Source organism: Sturnira hondurensis, unplaced genomic scaffold, assembly GCF_014824575.4.
Source record: "Sturnira hondurensis isolate 20B ecotype Veracruz unplaced genomic scaffold, ASM1482457v3 Scaffold0025598, whole genome shotgun sequence".
NCBI classification, from domain to species: Eukaryota; Metazoa; Chordata; class Mammalia; order Chiroptera; family Phyllostomidae; genus Sturnira; species Sturnira hondurensis.
In genome coordinates this window covers 2,299,319-2,318,848 of record NW_028098229.1, presented here as the reverse complement: position 1 = coordinate 2,318,848, position 19,530 = coordinate 2,299,319, and the positions used below count along the sequence as shown (strand labels likewise).

Here is a 19,530-nt window from a genome sequence, read left to right as displayed (position 1 = left end):
AGGGGACCAATTCCCAGCTGATCTGCCAGACCCCACCACACTCCCTCCCTGCTTGGGCACGAATTCCCCGGCTCCACTCTGAGGACTGTGAAAACTCACCTGGGCGCACAAACCCCAATAGAGCTCTTTATTGCCTGACTTTGTAGCTGGTTGGCATTTCTTTCTTGGTGGAACCTAAGAAAACCTTTCATAGACAAGCAAGTAGAATAGGAACAGAATCACAGAAATGGAGATCACATGGAGGGATATCAGTGTGGAGGGGGAAGGGTGAGAAGGGGGGAAATGTACAGGGAATAAGAAGCATAAATGGTAGGTACAAAATAGACAGGGGGAGGTTAAGAATAGTATAATAAATAGAGAAACCCGTAACTTATATGTATGACCCAACAATGTGAACTAAGCAAAAAATGCTGGAGTGAATGGGGGTACTGGGTAGAGAGGATAATGGGGAGGAAAAAAATGAGATAATTGTTAATAGTATAATTGATAAAATATACTTAAAAGTTTTCTAGAAACCTCACTGACTATACAAATAGAGTTATATTTGGAAAACAGAGATGCAAAAAACCAAACCAAAACAAAAGTTAAATCCAAAGCCAACATATTATTCTGGCTAATCTACTATAGGAAGTAAAACTGTAAAATCTAATTAATAGTGGGACTTGGATGTAAGAGAATTTGAGAAACAATCATGTAGAAAAGCAGTCAAAATTAGTTAAAGGCTGTAGAGTTTTAAATGTAATTTTATTACTTAAATTATGCATGATATTTTATAGCATTATAATAAAACAACACTAGTCTAACAATTAAGGCCACTTAAAGGACTGGTAGTGATGTGCTAGAATTAACATACCAATTATGTACACCCTTTTAAAAAGTTTATATAGTTTCCTGAAAGTCTAAAAAATCTATTTGCTTCCTTCATAAATAGTACAAAAGCAACTTTCATCCAACCATTTTAGGAATTCTAGAATAGTAAAAATTTCACTTGCAACAAAAGCCAATTAATTCTCTGAAGGAGACAATTCACCTGTTTCTGATATGTAATAGGTATGTCAAACGGCATATAAGACATTAACTTAACATTATGGAACTCTTTTTTTTCTTTCTCTCTTTATTTATTTTTAAAGAGCAAGAAAGGGAGGGTGGAAGAGAGAGGGAGAAACATCGATGTGAAAGAGGAAACATGTTGCCTGTTGCACAAACCCTGACCAGGGATCAAACCTGCAACCTAGGCATGTGCCCTGACTGTGAATCAAACAGGTGAACTTTTGCTTTGTGGGACAAGACCCAACCAAATGAGCCATACTAGTCATGGGGGGGAAACACATTTTTAAGTCAGACCCTGATATGATAAAAATTAAACACAGTCTGTTTCTTCTAAGAGCTGACAGTAGAGCAGGCTAACCACTTAGGTAAATAATTGCATTTCACTGTAAAAGAGCTGGAACAGAAATAGATCCAAGGAAGGCCTCATACAATAAAAACCTGGGATATTAAAAGATTAAAAGGTTTCAAAAAACACAGTAGGGTAGGAGTGGAAAGAGGACAGCTTGGCTATGAAAACACAAAGGGACAACAGAATTTGATGCACCTGGCATTCTAGGACTAGATAAGTGGTTTTGCTGTCAGTGGAAATCAGGCTCTTCTACAAGACCACAACGGAAGTATTCCAAGAGCCCATGCAGGGGGGATTGTGATGTGGCTAATTTGTTTGGAAACAGAACCTGGCTCCAGGGTTTCTAACTCCCCAACTCCACAATGTCCAGAGTTTCTCCTTCATATTAAAGCTTAGTCCTTTAGAGCCCACACAGTCTGCTATGGCCCCAGTAGCTGCTGAGCCCGCATGGTCACATGCAACCTGAGAAGAGAATAGGAACCAAGGAACACAAGTAACTAAGCAAGAGTGACAGTGGGGGTGGGGCGAGTGAGCACGAGTGAGCAGGAGCAAACTCGAGAGGATGTTTCTTGGTTCCTCTGGGTTTGGCACAGACAGGTGCTTTTTCAAAATGACCAATTTTCCAAGCTTTCACTGACTTTTGAAAGGTTCACACCCCCTAGTTAGACTAACAGTCCTCTATGGTCAAGCACCTCCCCCTGCACCCCCCAAAATCTACCAGAGAGGGTAAAGAAGGAGTGTTAATCCCTTTGGCAGAGCAATTCTGTAATCCCCTGGGGGGTGAAGTTGTGGCTCCCTGGCTGAGCAAGCAGGTTTATGCTCTTCAGTTGGTTAAGCTCAATGTCTAATTCCCTTTGTTCTCCTTTATTAGTAATAATTAGTTAACTACCAATGGTAACAGTTTTCAATCTAGTATAGGGAGAGGAGAAAGTAGTTGAGAAAAGAGAGACATTGGGACTCTTGGCAATGGTGACTCAGAGATTCTAAATTATTCAAATTTTCTAATTATATTTATAAGCAAAAATCTACTTAGATACTCAATGTCTATCATGAACACAGTGTTTTCTCCTCATTTCAGTGTCCTCTATACACATGAAGATACAAAGATTTTCCAGATAAGTATATGAGGAAGTGTAGGGACTAAAACTCAGATATATAGAAAATTATTTTGTCAAAAGAACATAATGAAGACCTATAAAGTTCAGGCTTTAAGGGTTAATGAAGGGAATAATATATTTAAATGTGTAGTTTAAAACTTAGCAATGCATAAAGAATGAGACAATAGATCTTTTTAAAGGATACTGAGGTCTAAACAATGAGGTCTAAAATTTGTGCTAAACACAGGAGAAAAGGAAAAACAATCGAGGATGACTTCCTAAGCATTAAGGATGACATGGAATACCCAGGCTAGGAATAGATTTTAGGAAGCTAGCGCCTGACCATCATATGAAACATGCCTAATAACCAAAAAGATACGTGGGATTGAACATGAAAGGACAGAACACAATTACACGAAAATATAAAATTAAGGTTGGTTTACAGTTTTACAAAGTACAGCCTTGTAACTTAATCCTTAATATTCTTTGCAATTTAAAGTTCCCATGGTAAATAAGACTCATATACAACCTATTCATATAATATCAAAGGCAAATGTTTAAAACCCTGATAAAGCACCAATGAGTCTACTGAGCCAGAGGGGTCTCTGGAAAAGGCACGTTTCCGAGAGCCCAGGCTCTCGCACCAATGCAGCTAGGGAGTCAGCGATAAGAGTGGCTTTCCAGTTCCCCTGCTCCTGCATGCCTGAAGGCTCCCCAAAAAGCGCCAAGGAGAAGAGTGCTCATGGAGAGAAGGTCGTTTACCTGGGGGCAGCAGCAAGAGAAAGGAACTGAAAGTGGCTCTGAATGGCTTGAGAACAAGGGGCGGCCGCCTCTTTGACCACCCTGGGAAATGCAAGTTGCAACCCACGATCCACCGCAAGCCGCAGGCAGCCAGCCGGGACGTCTGAAGCCCACCAGGCTTAGAGTCCCCGGTGTGTCTGCCCAGGATCCATCTGCTTCCAACTGCCTTGCAGACTGACGGTGGGGACAAGGCAGAACGCCATCCAGAGAGGAAAGGAGGAGTCTTGGCACATTCCAGCCAACTCTGGAGGTTGGGGGGAGGGCATCCCCAGAAAGGACCAAAGGCCCTGCGAATAGAGAAAGTGCACTCACCAACACAGGCCAGAGGCTCTCTGCCTGTACAGGTGCAGGAACGCAAGGCTTGCGCCCGTGGCCTGGATCTCAGTGAGGGTGCAGGCTGGGGGGGACTGCAGCCTGGTGAGGGCGCTCTACAACAGACCATGGGGTCTAGCGGCAGCTTCAGTCCTCCAGTGCTCATTGTGACTATTCATCTTTTCCAGGGACAGCTCAATAGTCACCAAGTGTGCGCAATCACTGTTGAAGTGGCCCGAGCAGAGAAGGAGCTCTGGTGCCCTGGTCTCAGCCAGCCACACTGGACCCAGCCTGTGAAGGACCGGCAAATCCAGTTGCAAATTTGCAGAACTGATTCCCTGCCAGCTCAGGCCTCCCGTGACTCAGTTTCCCCACTCACTGAAGGACTGGAATGATGATGACAATCCCAAAATGAAAGAAGATGCTCAGCGGCAGGACCCTTTCTCCTTCCCTGAGCAGAGAGGCCAGGCTGGGAGGAAGGCTCAGACCAGCAGTCAGGCCCCAAGCACCACCCTCACTGTTCAGGCTCCACTTATCCCTTCCCTTCCTGGGGCTCTGCTGGCTCCCGCTGACCTGCCTATTAAATTTCAGGGTTCTCCCTCAGTCTGGTTCATCCCCAGCACCCTACCCCTCAAGACTTCTTAGTGCCACCCAGTTTGCCAGCAGAAACACAGCCTTCTTCATCTTATCTTAGGCCTTAACCCTACCCTTTGGGTAGGAATCCTGAATTTGGAATCTGAAGACTCAGGTTCAAGTCCTTGCTCCACCATTCACTGTGTGGCAATTAATACTTTTCTTGGCCTCTGTGAAGTTTTCTTCTTTTTCAGAAAACAGATCATGAAGAAAACCTGCGTAAGGTTCAAGTGAGATAATGGAAAAAACAATGTATACTAAAAGGAAATAAGCCAGAAGGTTAAAAAAAAAAAAAAAGGGAAGGAGGAAGGAAGAAAGAGTCCAGTTACGGATGTGGTTCCAGTTATAAGAATCCCTGTAAGGATGCCTGAGTTCATTGCTATCCTTGCTCTTTCCATCATCCTGATGAAAAAATGCACTACATACCCCCAAACAATTCTACACAACAGAGTAAGACAAATAGATGTTTAACAGAGACAATCTAGAGTACATAAATTTTCTGTGAATTATGGACCCAAAATCCTAAGTACATTACACTAAGAACTTTAAATACATCTTCATAACTAATAAACAGTTCAATTAACTGCCTTAAAGATCAAACTAAACCATTCCAAAATATTTTGATTATGAAATATCAAAATATTTTCTAATTGTGAAATAAGAATACCATCACATCATAAGCAATTCATAATAACCATCTCTTTAAAAATAAAAAGTGTTAAAAATTGTAATGAATAAGCCCTGGCTGGTGTAGCTCAGTGGATTGAGCATGGGCCTGCGAATCACACTATCGCAGTTCGAATCCCAGTCAGGGCACATGTTTGGGTTGCAGGCCGGTTCCCTGCAGGCTAGTTTGCAGCAGGGGATGCATAAGAGGCAACCATACACTGATATTTCTCTCCTTCTTTCCTTCCCTTCCCCTCTAAAGATAAATAAATAAATAAATAAAAATCTTTTAAAAAATGTAATGAATAAAACAAATAAAAATTATTTATGTGTTCCAACACATGCAGATATTTAGAGCATGTATTTTTTCTGAAATTAAGAAAAAATAATAAAGAACAAAAATATTGTTTGCTAATGTGCTGATCTTATTGTTTCTCTTGAAATGGAATACCTGTTTCCTGTGGTTTTTAATCTATGGAAATCTAATACAAACATATAAGCCAAGGTTACTATTTCCCATAAAGCATCAACCGATAAAAATACGCAATATTTATCTCTGATCTTCATTAGACAGAAAAATACTTAACATTAGTCAATAGTACTCAAATCCAACTTTTAATAAATTTCAGATTCTGTATAAAATTTCCAAGTTGCTTTGAAAACATGTCTTGGAATGTGAGAGCTTAACAAGAAAAACAGCATCTTCCTAGTAAAAATTCTGCCCAGCTTTCACATTAAAAGTTATTTTTAGCCCTGGCTGGTGTAGCTCAGTGGATTGAGCACGGGCCTGCGAACCAGATGTTCGCGGTTCGATTCCCAGTCAGGGCACATTGCCTGGGTTGCAGGCAGGTTCCCTGCAGGCCAACTCCCAGCAGGGGACGCATGAAAAGCAACCATACATTGATGTTTCTCTCCCTCTCCTTCCCCTCTAAAGATAAATAAATAAATAAAATCTTTTTAAAAAAAAGTTATTTTTAGCCTTGGCTGATGTGGCACAGTGGATTGAGTGCCAGCCTACAAAACAAAGGGTCATGGGTTCGATTCCTGGTCAGGGTACATGCCTGGGTTACAGGACAGATCCCCAGTTTGGGGCATGCAAGAGGCAACCACCAACACATAGACGTTTCTCTCTCTCTTCTTCTCCTACCCTTCCTATTTCTCTAAAAATAAATAAAATATTTTTAAAAAAGTAAAATTCTCACCCTGGCAAGGTAGCTCAATTGGTTAGATCATCATCCTGATAGGCCAAGATTGTGGGTTCAATCCCCAGTCCAGGCACACATAAGAATCAACGAATGAATGTATAAGTACATAAAGCAATGTTTGTTTCTCTCTCTTTCTCTTCCTCTCTTCCTAAAATCATATTAAAAAAAGTAAAATCCTGACTAAGTGATAACTTAGTTTATAACAACATACATGCAATGTATCAATGTCAATGCCCTGGCTTTGATACCAGACTACAATTAGGTGAAGATGTAACCACTGGAGGAAGTTAGGTTCAAGCATTGAGAACACAAGCAAAATCACCTTTACAACTACTGTAATTTGTGCTATAGTAAATATCCACCAAATAAGCTTTCCATTGCCTAAAGTTTCATCTCTGACAGCATATACAATTTACCAGAGGAAACTAATTTCTAGCCTCAGGTGTCACAGTTCAATTTTATATAAGTAAAATTTCCCTCACTTGTGAGAAAAAAAGGATTTATCTGTTCTATCTAACTTACAAGATCAAAATGAAGATCAAATGAAACCTCATTTTCATAGCACTCTTTAACATTATGAACACAAAGTATATTTCATTTTATTCTAAACCTAGTTATTAGATTAACTATCCATAAGGCCACATGGTACACATACCACAATCTATTACCCAACATAGAAAGATTCAAACATAGTCTTCTGCCAAGATGGAGGCATAGGTGGAAACACTGTGCCTTCTCCCACAACCAAGTTTGAATACAACAAAGGTTTGGAGAAACAAAGATACAACCAAAGGACAGAAAATTGAATTATATGGAAGTCCAACCACATCTAACCGTGCAACGGGGACAGTAAGAGGGGCGGAGCCAGCAGCGAGCAGGGTCGGGCAGGACAGGGCCCCCGACCCAGGCGCACAGGCAGACGAGAACCAGTTGGGGTGCAGGGCAGACCGCGGGCACATATTCGAGCACAGCGAGACAGACCACGCAGGCCCCAGGGGGCGAGGGCCGACGGCGGTGGCACACTCGCGTGCAGTGCGACGAAACGCGTGGGCCCGGTGACTGGCAGCAACTGTGGCACCGGTGAGGGCCAGGGCGGCAGGTGGCGGACAGGACGCCAGAGTCCCTCTTTGACCCCGCCCCCACATACAGCGTCACAACCCAGCGACTTAGTTGCCCTGCAATACCAGTGAGAGCCATTGTCCCTCTTTGACCCCACCCCCACATACAACGTCACAACCCAGCGACTTAGTTGCCCTGTTCTAGTGAACACTTTAGGGCTCTGATCCTGCTATGGAACAGGCACAAACAACCCGAAAGATGGCGCAAGAAGAACTCAAAGTCCCAGAGCCAATAACTCTAAGCGACCNAAAAGAGGATAAGCAACCTCTGGGAAAAGTTTAAGAGGTCCAACATTAATATCATAGGGATTCCAGAAGGAGAAGAGAAAGAGGTAGAAATTGGAAATCTATTTGGACAAATAAAAATTAAAAAACCTTCCCTAATTTGATGAAGGAAATAAACATATAAGTCCAGAAAGCACAGAAAATCCCAAACAAGATGGATGCAAAGAGGCCCACTTTAAGACACATCATAATTAAAATGCCAAGGGTTAAAGATGAAGAGAGAGTCTTAAAAGCAGCTTGAGAAAAGTGGACAGTTACCTACAAAGGAGTTCCCATCAGACTGTCAGCTGATTTCTCAAAAGAGACCTTCCAGGCAAGAAGGGGCTGGAAAGAAGTATTCCAAGTCATGAAATCCAAAGATCTACAGCCAAGATTGCTTTATCCAGCAAAACTTTATCCATTTAGAATGGAAGGACAGATAAAGTGCTTCTCAGATAAGGCCAAGTTCAAGGAGTTCATCATCACCAAGCCCTTATTATATGAAATGCTAAAGGGACTTATTTAAGAAAAAGAAGATGAAAAATATTAACAGCGAAAGGACAGCAAACTCACAGTTATTAACAACCACACCTGAAACAAAAGCAAACCAAGAGGACAGCTAGATCAGGAGTGGAACCATAGAAATGAAGAACACATGGAGGGTTAGAAACAGGGGGGTGGGAAGGGGAGAAGGGGGGAGAAGGCACAGAAAATAGCATAGATGGTAGGTAGAAAATAGATAGGGGGGAGGGCGAGAATAGTGGGGGAAATATAGAATCCAAAGAACTTGAGACACGTGGTTATAAACTAAGGGGGGGAGAATGGTGGGGGAGGGAGTGTGCGGGTGGAGGGGAATGAAGGGGGGGAATAGAACAACTGTAATGGTATAATCAATAAAATATATTTAAAAAAAAGAAAGATTCAAACATACTAAATTATACTTATAAAGCTATAAAAATGCCAATTACCTTCAAACAGCCAATTGAACAACTACTTCAAATGTTAATTATAGTAATCTCTGTTTGAAAATTAGATAAAAATATATTTCTAAATTTATCTATGGTTAAATGACAAAAAAGATAAAAAACTTTCACTGTGCAGCTAAAAACTTTAAAATTTTAGAAACAATGGTTACCAAACCACCAAGGGCTGTTTTCCTTTGTACTCAAAAGATGTCTAAATGATAATCAAAGAGCTATGCAAATTCACTAAAGTCCTACGAATCAGAGAACCAATAAAGAATAGTTTTAATTACCTGATTGAGCTAAATTCTCTCTTAAAAAGATGTTTCTTGAGCGCAGGCCTGCGAACCAGGGGATCGCAGTTCGATTCCCAGTCAGGGCACATGCCTGGGTTGCAGGCTGGTTCCCTGCAGGCCAACTCCCAGCAGGTGATGCACAAAAGGCAACCATACATTGATGTTTCTCTCCCTCTCCTTCCCCTCTAAAGATAAATAAATAAATAAAATCTTAAAAAAAAAAAAGATGTTTCTAACAAGTATTCCAAATATGTCTTGTAAGTTTCTTACAGTTAATTTCGAGAGGGAAGATGAAAAAATAAATGAGCCTCAAGAGGCTGAAGTTTTGTGGAACAGCTTTATAGAATCCCTGTAAACATACCCTTCATTCCTAAATTCATTTGTACTATGATTATTCTTAAATTTAAAGTTACTTGGTAAAATAATCATTGGAGCAACTCCTCAAAAATAAATAACAACAAAAAAACATTTAAACCATACAGTTTTATTAATTCAACAAAAGTACAAATTCGACCTATATTATATGTTCACTCTTCTAAGGTTTGAGTGTCAGCTGCACCTTTAAAAACATGTCTCAGCTATAAAAAACAAATCTAATAATTGCACCTTAAGATTCTGGCTTCTGGTTATTTTTAAACAAAAGACAGTATGATTTTCAGATAGATTACAGAATATAGAAAAATAATTTATTTATCCTTAAATTTCAATAGATAACTTACCTTCCCTTTATTAAATCCTAAAGGAGCCCTGGCTGGCGTGGCTCAGTGGATTGAGTGCTGGCCTGCAAACTGAGAGGTCACTGGTTCAATTCCCACTCAGGGCACATGCCTGGATTGCAAGGCAGGGCCCCTGCTGTGGGTATGCAAGAGGCAACCCATTGTAGCGCTCTCTCTCTCTTTCTCCCTCCCTTCCCCTCTCTCTAAAAAAATAAATAAATAAAAATCTTTTAAAAAAATCCTAAAGGATAAAATGTTACCTTTCTAGGAATGACAATCCTTCTCATTCTCCACTAACTTTTTATTGTATACCTTAAAGTCCTTTTTGTACATTTCTTCTTCCAAACTGCCACTTATCAAGGAAATCTAAGGTGCCATGAAAAAAAATGTAGTAATTACTGGAAAAAACCTTATCATACAAGTTCTACATTTGTTTAACTTGCTTCGTAAAATGCCAGTTACAAATCATAGCACATAAGCTCTTCAATTAGACACTTTACTAAAGTCATTAGATTTTTAAAAGATTCTAAAATAAGATCAAATTGGAGTTTAGTTCAATAAACAAAATAGTAACCTATTCTTACATTGTTACTTATGCATGCTGAGAGCACAAATAATCCAGTTCACTTGGATCTGCCTTTGGATAATGGCTTTGATTTTATATAAATGAATGTTTATGTATATTGTGATTTGTATTTAAAGATAAAAACCTAAGGAAATATAAATGCCTATAATAAAATTATACACATGCACTTCTAAAAGCTTAGTTTCAAACACATTTAGCAATAAAAGATAACACCTAGAGTCCAAGTATAATTACTAAATATCTAAGTACTAAATGAGGAAAGAATAACCACTTTATATCTCTAAAAAACAGAATTAACATCAAAGATGCACTTTGAACTCCAGAATGGAGATCTCCTATTTTATGGTAGTCATTTTCCTACAAAGTGTAAAGAAATATGGCAGCCAAGTATATTAGAGATTGTACAAATAGGAGTGGACTTACAATACTAGTTACCAGGCTTCACAGGAAGACAGGCAGGCAGCTAAAAAGTTAGAAGGTGAGACCTAATTCAGCAGATGACTGACTGGATCCAAAAAAAATAAGAAGCTTTTTATAAATGGAGCTAAGGAAACATAAGCAAGTAGATGAAAATAAAAAGGAAACTAAAAGCCAACAAGAGGTATCTTCAGTTCACACAGGAAGTAAAATTAAAATCAAAACGAAGAAAACAGGAGTATAGCAAAAGTAAGCAGCTACACCACAAACTCAAGAGTTAAAAAGCCTTTAAGGATAGTTTCAAGGGCAGGAGCACATCTTATCTTTACTTCCAGGAATATCACCCCATTGTTGGCAAACAGTGGCTTAATGTTCCTAAGATTATTTCACGTATAAAGAACATATCAGGCACAATTCACTGTAAATGTACGTCAAGTTCCCCAGAGCACCTAAACTGACTTCTTCCTGAATCCTGCCTGGATAGATGATACATTAACCAGATCATAATCACTAAAATCGAGCTTAAGATACTTATCTATAAGGAGATAACGTGTCCCATCCTATTTTGTCACAATCACCAAATTTTTAAAAATTTAAATTTGTACTGCTCTGTAAAGCACAGAGCAGTACAAATAATACATGCCTTCCAAGAGCTACAGTTTGAAATGACAACTGCTATAGAAGAGTAATTGATAACATATCATTCAGACATACACAACACTTTGGAAAATTTACCCACAAAACTGAAAGTATTAATAGTTTAAGTAATTTTGCCATAAAAGATCTTCTAATACTTTAATAACCAAACCCACCTTCTATTACTCTCAAACAAAAACATGGTTTATCTACATAGGTAGCACAAAGCTACTGCTATATTCAACAGAGAACTATATTTTCAATTAGATGTCAATGAAATCTAACTATTAATTTCCTCAACCCAGTAATTATGCACAGAGAAGACCAATGCTTCTCAATATTTGATTACATTGAGTAAAACTGATTTCTATCCTAGCAGGCAGAAAAGAGAACCAGAAGATACACAATATTTTATAAAAGTAAGCTGAGTATTAAACTACTTGACAATCAGATGCAGAAAGCCACATGGTACTCTACTGGGTTTACTTAGAAGCTTATAAAAGCACAGTGTTATATGTTTATTGCAAACATATTATCTATTACATAATATAAGGTCTTATAATGGGGAAATATAGATGTCTTAATTACCTTAGTGAAATTGTTTTGTTCTTCAGTGCAGGCTCTAGACATGAAATCTAATATTTTGTAAAATTTGGGAAAGTTAAGTCTAAAAATAGTTATTGAGTTTATTTTATTTTTCAGTCTCCTACCACAGACAGCTAGAGGCAAGATAACTGAATGGTACCAACATTATACAAAAGAAATAAGGCTAAGTTTTAAAAAACTGAATTATTTGAATGAACACAGGATAAAAGACACATTAATAAGACCCAGGAAAATATGGAAAAGTTCCTTTCCTTGAAAGATGTCCTGCATTTCTCTCACTGTTAAAAAATACATGTATTATCTTATTCTCACCTGCTGGAGTCCATTTTTAGATGCTCAGGTAGGGGTCAGCATATTATTTCTACAGTAACTTGTTCAGGAACGAAAGAAATTGATGAAATTTTCATAATATAACCATATGACAATGACCAACAAGCCAGATATGTTATTGCCACCTATTATTTTTTATAGAGCAATTGTTAAAAATAATTATACGTGAAAGTTGCAACAACAAAGCTACTTACCACCAATCCTCTCTCTAACTGAGGATGCATGTTTGTGCTCTCACTAGATTTGTTTTCAGGACTATCAGATTTCCACAACATTTTATTTGGTGGTGAAGGATCTGTGGTATTTCACATTTTTTCATGTGTGTGATCACTGCTACTTTGGTGACTCTGATGAATACTAAAGAGCCTATAAAAACATTAACCCTCCCAAAAAAGAGAAAAAAAAATCGAACTTTAAACTAGCTTCCTAAATTCATGATAGCATAAAACTTGGTATTTTAACTTCATTAAGTTTTATGAATTTATCTCAATAAAATTAAATTTTCCATGTTCAGTAATGCCTTTAAATTATTCAGACAAACCTAAATGCCTAAAAGTTCATACAAATCATAATACCTTATGTTAAAAAAAACCCCAGGCTATAATCTTCAAAATATATAAACTCAAACACATTGGTACATTAATTCTTCAATAAATTTTCCTGAGAATTAAAAAGTTTAATCTTAAAAAAAACAACCTGAGTTCTATTGTAATCTGTTTCTGGTCTACAACTGATGCAAAGATATAAATATAATAAGCCTAAGCATGTTTTTGCAAACTTACAAAAAAAAGAATCGGTTTCTCCAATTCTCTGTCTCAAAAAAAGCAGTTTAAATCTACCTTACCTACTCTGACAGCTGTGGGAAAAAATTTCAAAGTATAAAAAAAGTTGGCTGGCCCTGGCTGGTGTGGTTCAGTGGATTGAGCACGGGCCTGTGAACCAGAGGTTTGATTCCGGGTCAGGGCACGTGCCTGGGTTGCGGGCCACTTCCCATCAGGGGACCCATGAGAGGCAGCCGTACATTGATATTTCTCTCCTTCTCTCCTTCCCTTCCCCTCTAAAGATGAATAAATATAATCTTTTTTAAAAAGTTGGTTGCTATTTCTTCTTTTTCTAAAGATGTTATTTATTTTTGGAGAGAGAGGAAGGGAGGAAAAAGAGAGAAAGAAACATCCGTGTGAAAGAAACATTGATAGGCTGCCTCTTGTACAGGCCCCAACCAGGATTGAACTTGCAACACATGCCCTGACAGTGCCCTGATCTGGACACAGCCAGCAACCTTTCTCTTTGAAAGACAACATTCAGGGCTGCTGGTCAGGGCTGCTGGCTGACATTTCTAACATAATGTAATGAAACTTAATGGAACATCCTCACAATAATGATTAAGTTTTATCCTAACACATATTAAAACAACCATGATAGACCAGTCCTATATAGGTGTAATTCATTATGTGTTAGAAGGGCAGATTCCGTAGGGTTTAATCTGATATCCTAATGTCAAGGACAATGGTTTACACATCAGGAGACCTAGGGTTAACTTGAGCTGAGTTACAATACAGCTCAAATTAACTGCCAGCCACTTAACAGAACTGTCAGTTTAGAAACCTGCTCTCCTATCTGTGAAGTGATTAGATGTAAAAATATTTACTCCTAGTGTCATCTGATAGTTAACAGCCCTTTATGAGATTTCCCCCCTGAAAACAGGAGCCACCTGTATAATAATTTTTTAAAAACTTTACATGCAGCAACAAAAAGGGACCAGCATACTTAATACCACTGACATTAGAATGAGTTATCCAAGTATCCAAAGATTTCAATTACTACAAAATCAAAAGCACTCTCTCGCTCTCTCTCACTAGAGTAAGGTAACTATTTGCACCCCCAAACAAACAAACAAACAAACAAAGCTAAATCGGGAAGAGACAGTGGTTTACAACACACTTAGAGTTGCAAATCAGTTAATTGTTTCTTCCCAGGCCTTTCATTTAATTTTAATACCTTAACATTAACTTTTATTTCCCCAGTACAATGAATACACGTTTTTCAGAAGACATCACTTTACCCCAGTCAAATAATCAAGTCAGGTTCTTTCTGGCTGAGAATGATCCTTTCCTTAAAACACTGAATTTCCTCCCTCACCTGTCAAAATCAGTCATTAAACCTGTTGGTTTTAGTGACTAAATAGACCCAAATACAGAATTTTAAGAGGACCGGCGGTGCTAGGTTAGGATCTGTTGCATCTTGGCGCCCGTATCGACCTCTGAAGGCAGCGCTCGAATACCGGGTCCACAGTTCTTCCTCAACCCCCGCATCCACCGCTCCAACCGGGCCTTGCCTGGTGCCTGGTAAGACTGCGAGTCCTTTCTCCGGTCGTGACAGCTGAGAAACAGGTAGCGAGACCACGACGTGAAACACCTTGAGGGGAAGGAAAAAAACGCCCCGCAGCGCGGCGGTGAGAGGCACACGCACACTCACTGCTTTTACACCCACGACCCGGTCCCGCGCGCCCTCAACGCTCTCCGCGGCCTCGCTCGCTCGCGCTCCGCCCAGCGGGAGCGGCAGCTGGGTTAAGAGAAATGGCGGCTTCGCCCGCAGCGGATTGAGAGCATCTGCGGCCCTCGGACCCTCACCCCGCAGCCGCCCCCCCCGCCCCCCCCCCGCGACCCAGCCCGAAACGAAAAGCCAATTTACCCGTCGTGGAGTCTCTGCTGTTTCCTGACACATATTAATCCTCAGTGCACGACCTACGAGTGTCTGTCAGGGACGGGGAGACGCAGCCGCAAGAGGCAAGCGGGCGGGAGCACTGGCACCAGGGTTCGGTGCGCCCTCCGCGACTCTCTCCTTTACTGGCGCCGGTGTCCCCGGGCCCTCTCCCTCCGTCCACTGCAGGCTTGCTCTCAGCCCCGGGAGCAGCCAACCCGGGGGAGGCGGGGCAACAAGGCGGGTCCCTCCTGCCCTTTTCACCCCTACGCGCCGCTAGGCCCTTCTCCTCCCCTGTCGCCGCTGCGGCCGCCCCACCAACTCCATCCCGGCAACTCCGATGCTGTGGACTTGGGCAAACCTCAAGAATTTACACCGCGTCCCTCCTCTGCCACCCTCGGCCTTCTCCTTGCCCGCGCAACTGCCGCACGCCGCCTACAACAAACCTCGGCTCCCTCCGCTTTTCCTCTTCATGTGAGGCCTGGCTCTCTGCGTCCTCGAGACCCGTCAGTTCTTTCCTGTTGCCGCTGCACTTCTCACGCTCAAACGGTCACTGCGGTCCAAGATTAAGGAGACTCCCGCCTGGGGCCGGGGTGCGCGGGGAGGAAGCGCCTTGGGCTGGCGTGGCACTCCATAGAAGCCCTCGGACTAAACAAGGAAGGCTGCGGTAACCGCGCCTCCACCGAGGTGGGGGCAGAGGCAGGGAGGATGCTCTGGCGGAGCGCTGGGGCACTTTTTTCGGGCAGTGAGGATCTAAGAAGACGGTGGGTTATGTGCCCTAAAAACCATCTTAACAACTCATCTCGAGCATACTTTTTTTAATTTTATTTTTTATTTAATTCTTATTCCAGTAGTTTTCGGTTTTATATTCCCAGCCCTGCCCCCCCCCAGTGCTCTCCACCTCCCTCCCATTTCCGCCCCCCACCTTAATTATTGTCCATGTGTCCTTTATACTTAAAGCGAAGAAAACGGTAGGTAAGGGATTTGGAAAAAGGTTAATTAGATAAGGGTTTCAGTCCAGGGCAAGTTTCCCAGTATTTCTTTACCTACTGATCAACAGTTCTGTATCTGCATCTCAGACGTTTCCTCCCTGGAACACTGGCTCAGATACCTTCCCTATAGATAGCATCCCATCTGCTTGCAGACCCCTTGGAGCACAAAGGTTGAGTTTCTTGTCTCCCTTGTCGACCTCCTGGAGTCACATAGGTCACGTATTACAGTCCCTGGAACAATACTTTCCCACCTGTATTAATCACTTAAGTCTGTCAACTATAACTAAATCTAAAATCTTTATCTCGTGAGTTCCTCTATCAAAGCTAATTGCATGTTGCACTCTGTTGTGATCTGAAGCCCTCCACCAGGTGTCTTGGTTCTAGGGCTTCTTGGGACAAACTGCAGTGCAGGCCAGCGTTGTACCTTGCCTGTGACTGGCCTTAGTCTACCTAACAAGCTACAAAGCAAACCACAGTTGAAAGTTGCCTGTGCTGGGCCTAGGTGTGTTTGTGGGTAGGACCAAGCTGTGAGTCAACTATGGCTTCCAACTGTACCAGGTCTGCATGAAAAACCCAAGGTACTCTGAGACCTCCCATCACCTGACAGCAGACCACCAGGCTCAGACACTAAAAGAGCCTCAGACAGTACTCGACTTTTGTGAGGGAGATTCTCAGAGAGTAACAAGGGTCTAGCGAGTGGTGTTCACTAGGTTCATACAGATTCAAACTCAGTTTCAGTGCTGGGTCTGAAGCCACTCCGGGTACACAATGACAAGCTGCCACCCTTCTGGGACTTGCAGACCCAAGCAGTGGCACAGGGGTCTCAGGATTTCAACAGGGTGGAGCAAGTAGAGTTCATAAGGCTAATGCAAACTAAGATTTGGCTGTGTGAAGGGGGGAGGGGAGAACGGGATGAAAGAAGGTGAAGAGATTACCCGAAGGACATAGATGCAAGACCCGCAGGTGCAGACAACAGTGTGATGATGGCCAGAGGTAAAGGAGGGGTAGGGGCTGGGTGGAGATGGGCAAAGTGGAGCAAAATGGGGACATGTATAATAGTGTCAATAATAAAAATAAAAATAAACTGTAGAAATAAATTGGCTATATGGAATGAGGTCTCAACCCAGGAATGGCGACAGTGCCTGTGAGCCATGTGGGAGCATGGCCCTCGTTTTAAAGCCTCGCAATTCAGATTCACCCACTGGGCTTGACTGGAATAACTCTTTTTTAAAAAGAGTTTTTCTATTTAGACAGACTACAATGCAGGCCCAGACTGGTTGCTACTGGGGGAGCCTGGGATGGTATGTAAATTGGGTAGGATGGGGCTTTAGGGAGTCATCAGGGAAGAGCTGGTGTAGTTCACCAGGCTGATGGCTGTGTGGTGGAAAGGGCTCCATATAGGAAAGTTGGCCCTTGTTCACTGTGGGGGAAGTCAGCCCTCACCCTGAAGCTGCACAACTCAGTTTCTCCCTGCCCGTGTTTGGCACCCCCTGAACTTGACAAGAGCTCTGACTCTGGTCGTGTTTTAGTTGGGTAGGGTAGACCTAGTGTACCTCACTAGCCTAATGCCTGTCTGGGGGAAAGGCCTAACCTGAAAAATGGTGTCACCTTGGCCAGGTGGCTCAGTTGGCTGGAGCATCATCCTGTCACTGAAAGGTTGCAGGTTGGATTCCCAGTTAGGGCAAATACCTAGGTTAATGTTTCTTTTTCTCATTGACACATCTCTCCTCCCCCCCCGCCCTCTGCCCCCTCACACCTTCTTCTCTCTCTAAAAGCAACAAAAACCCTCAGGTAAGGATTAAAAAAATGTCTAAAAGAAAAAAAATGGTTCCCGTGGGGCCATGGGGGAGGAGGACTCAACACAGGGAAGTTGGAGACTGTTCCATCAGCCCTTGCCCCAAAGCCACACCATTCAGTTTCTTCCTGTATGTCTCTGGCTCCCACAAGCTATGGTCTCTTTCCTGGAGCCCAAGATAAGTACCTGCAAGCATTTGTTTCTTGGCCTTTTAAGAGGATGCCTGGGTTTCCAACAGCCTTCCTTATCACCTGGATGGATGAAATCTCTGATTTTCACAGCCTCATATAATATGGATTCCTCTCCCAAGCATTGGTGCTTGGGGCTGGGGATCCCAGTGTGCGGCTGAGACTCCTTGCTTTTAAGGGGAGACATCTGCTGAGATGTTCCTCCAGATTCTCAACTGCCACTTGTAGGTGTCAGTCAAGCAAGCTTGTTTTTATTTGTTTTCACCATCTCACCATTCTCAGTGTGGCTGCTTTATATCCTTAGTTAGAGGACTTCTGTTCTGCTAGTCTTCATATGGTTCTACAGGTTGCTTGCTCTGTGATTTAGTGGGAGGAGGTGAGTACAGCTTCCACCTACTCCACCATCTTGACCAGAACTATTTTAGTTTAAATTGAAATATCTAAGAGAATGTGACTGTAAAGAGTATTGAAAGTTTAAAAGGGTCTGATTTAGTAAACTGGTATGTTTGGACATTGATTTATAATAGTGTTTATGTCCTAAAGATTTGCTATTATTGCTTTGCTTTGTTTAGAATGTGAAATGCTTGAAAATGTTTGACATATTGCATTTGTGATTGTGGTTTAAAAATTTAAGGGAGACTTCTGCCAAGATGGAGGCATAGGTGGAGACACTGTGCCTTCTCCCATAACCAAGTTTGAACACAACAAAGGTTTGGAGAACTAGGACACACCCAAAGACCAGAAAACGGAATTATATGGAAGTCCGACAACTACAAACCGTTCAGCGGGACGGTAGGAGAGGAGGCAGGACAGGTCCCCCGACCTGGGCGCGCAGGCAGCCTGGAACCGGTCGGGGTGTGGGGCAGACTGACCACGGTCGCACATTCGCGCACAGTGAGACGGACCACGCAGGCCCCAGGGGGCGAACCCAGTGGTGGAGGGCTGATGGCGGTGGCACACTCGCGTGCAGTGGAACGAAATGTGTGGGCCTGGTGACGGTGGTGGCTGCGGCGCCGGGGCCTCGGCAGCAGGCCGGCAGACAGGAAGCCATTGTCCCTCTTTGACCCCACCCCCACATACAATGTCACAACCCAGCGACTTAGTTGCCCTGCTCTGGTGAAAACCTTGGGGCTCCGATCCTGCTAGGGAACAGGCACAAACAGCCCGAAAGATGGCGCAAGAAGAACTCAAAGTCCCAGAGCCGATAATTCTCAATGACCAAGAAATTGCCAGCCTCTCAGAAGCACAATTCAAGACACTGTTTATCAGGATGCTCACAGAACTGGTAGATTATAGTCATAAATTAGAGGAACAAAGTCACAAATTAGAGGAACATATGAAGGCTAAACTAATTGAAATGAAGGGAGATGCACAGGAAACCAATAGTGATGGAAAGGAAACTGAGACTCAAATCAATGGAATGGACCAGAAGGAAGAACAAAACACCCCACCAGAAAGGAATGAAGAAATGAGAATTCAAAAAAATGAGGAGAGGCTTAGGAACTTCCAGGACATCTTTAAACGTTCCAACATCCAAATAATAGGGGTACCAGAAGGGGGAAAGAAACAGCCACTAGTGGAAAACATATTTGAACAAATAATAAAGGAGAACTTCCCCAGTCTGGCAAAGGAAATAGACTTCCAGGAAATCCAGGAAGCTCAGAGAGTGCCAAAGAAGTTGGACCCAAGAAGGAACACACCAAGGCACATCATAATTACATTAGCCAAGACCAAAATGAAGGAGAGAATCCTAGAAGCATCAAGGGATAAGGGGACAGTCACCTACAAAGGAGTACCCATCAGACTGTCAG

At 42.1% G+C, this 19,530-nt stretch overlaps 1 protein-coding gene and 1 long non-coding RNA gene across 2 annotated transcripts in view; one reads left to right on the top strand and one right to left on the bottom strand.

The window, feature by feature from the left end:
• Positions 1 to 11,782: 11,782 nt before the first annotated feature.
• LOC118982723 (uncharacterized) lies at positions 11,783 to 14,486 on the bottom strand. The gene is made up of 2 exons (XR_005065590.1): positions 14,184 to 14,486; positions 11,783 to 12,427 (listed from the first exon to the last, which is right to left on the bottom strand). It is a non-coding gene; the product is annotated as an uncharacterized LOC118982723 (long non-coding RNA).
• A 957-nt stretch (positions 14,487 to 15,443) lies between these two features.
• Positions 15,444 to 19,530, top strand: part of CUL2 (cullin 2) — a 130,845-nt gene continuing 126,758 nt past the window's right edge. The window contains exon 1 of the mRNA XM_037039884.1: positions 15,444 to 15,508. The gene's annotated coding sequence lies outside the window, so the exon portion shown is untranslated. The remainder of the gene's footprint in view (positions 15,509 to 19,530) is intronic.